Source organism: Mus caroli, chromosome 4 (assembly GCF_900094665.2).
Source record: "Mus caroli chromosome 4, CAROLI_EIJ_v1.1, whole genome shotgun sequence".
Classification (NCBI taxonomy): domain Eukaryota; kingdom Metazoa; phylum Chordata; class Mammalia; order Rodentia; family Muridae; genus Mus; species Mus caroli.
The window spans coordinates 39,186,707-39,188,801 of record NC_034573.1 but is presented as its reverse complement, the minus strand read 5'-3'; positions in this window follow the sequence as shown (position 1 = coordinate 39,188,801).

The following is a 2,095-nucleotide window of genomic DNA, read 5'->3' as shown; positions in this document are numbered from 1 at the left end:
GCCTTTAGCTAAGATTATAGTCCTGTGTTCATGCTGGGCTAAATGTTTGCTCTTCCTTGTACTTCCCAAGTACATTAATGTACTTGTCAAAGCCATTAACAACACCACTCTTTTTTAAAAGCTTATAACAACCATAGACTGCAGCTGTTCCAGTTCTGGGTCAAAAGGTGAGAAAGTCAGCGCTCAACAGAGGCGCCTGAACAATCCTGTTTATCACGGCACCATCCACCATAGCCAAGCTATGGATCCGCTTACTTGCCTGTTATTGGGTTAAAAAGTATAGCATATGCCAGTTGATAGTGGTGCACGCCTTTGATCCCAGCACTCAGGAAGCAGAGGCAGGCAGATCTCTGTGAGTTCAAGGCCAGCCTGCTATACCCCCCAGGACAGCCAGGGATATACAGAAAAACCTTGTTTCAAAAAAAAAGGTGGGGGGTAAATATATATACAAAGTAGAATTTTAGGTAGCTATGAAAAGGAATGACATTATCTTTGAGAAAAATAGACAGAACTGAAAAACATGATGTTAAGTGAAAAAAGCCAACCTTAGGAAGACAACCCCCTCATGTTTTCTCTCATTAGACAGAAGTAAATACTCTGAAGGAGAAGATGCACTGCTAGCAAAGAAAGCCAGGAGGAGGCAGGAGACACCACTAGCATGTAGCGGGGTTGGATATGGCCAAAATAGTAAATGAAAAAAATAAAAATGAAACCCATAATTTTGCACAATCAATACACACAAATAAAATTATTATCTTAAAAATATTAAAATCAGTTTTTAAAAAGTTACTGGTAATCAATAAACAGGCAAACTTCAAAATAAATGACCTTTTTAAAAAACCTGAACAAATTCTACATTTCTATAACTTGGTCGCTCATAGCCTCAAGCTACAGCTAACCACAGTTCATGATCTCAGTAGTTCAACTGAAGAACACCTGGCTAAGCTCCAGGAGACACACTGCGTCAGCTTCAGTACGTAACTGGACAATTTCATCGTTCAAAGTTAATGCCTAAAACTCTCAGCTAATTCACATAAAAGCTCTCCCCCCACCAACACGTTAAATTTATTAAGTGCCACACATCTGCTGACTCTAATCCCTGTAAAAGTTTCTTCCTGATAGACTCCAGTTAGATCCGTAAGACACTACTGTGAGCGGCTGTCCCCGGAGCTTCCCATGTTCAGAATGCCTAGCATGGATTCTTGTCTCTGAATATGTCTGCTAACCTGGAGCGAATGGTCTAGTTGCCAAAAGTTCCCAAGACACACTTACTTGCTTCCTCCTACAGCTGTCCACAGACTTCACGATGATAGCCAAGCTTAAATCCTGGAAGGAACTTCAAAGACCGTCCAATCCAAACCTTCATTTTACGTCCACGAACACTGGAACCCACAGGCGGTAGTTACTCAGCCGAGGTCGTGCAGCTCATTGATTCAAGGGCTGAGGGTAGGATTGCTCAACTGGAGACTCACCTCCTGTGTGTCATTCTTCTTCCAACCCGTTCCTCTGCTCTCCGCCCTCGTTGTCTTTCAAACACTTGACACACAGTCCACACCCTCCTGGGATGTGCAAGCAGCCTGCCAGGCTCACCTGGAGTGAACACCCCAGTTGACCTGGGGCTCTTTACCCACAAAAGAATGAGTGAGGAAATGTAAACATTGCGTGGGGTTACAGGAGATGTTGTAGTCTGTCCTCATGGTGTGGCTGCCAAGTCTGTCATGTTGATTATGACCTCTGAGAGGTTTCCGTTCTTCTTGCTTATAATTTCCAGTTAGCTTACAATGAACACTGGCCCCCATCCCATCATTTTATTTACCAGTGAACATTTACTTAGGAGACACTGAGCACTTACCATTTGCTAAGCACTGTGCTGGCTTTGGGAGTTCAAGAATAAGAAGACATGCTGGGCATGGTGGCACATGCCTTTAATCCCAGCACTTGGGAGACACGGGCAGGCAGATCTTTGAGTTCGAGGTCAGCCTGGTCTACAGAGTGAGTTTCCAGGACATCCAGGGCTACACAGAGAAACCCTGTCTCGAAAAAAGGAAAGGAAAGGAGAGGAGAGGAGAGGAGAGGAGAGGAGAGGAGAGGAGAG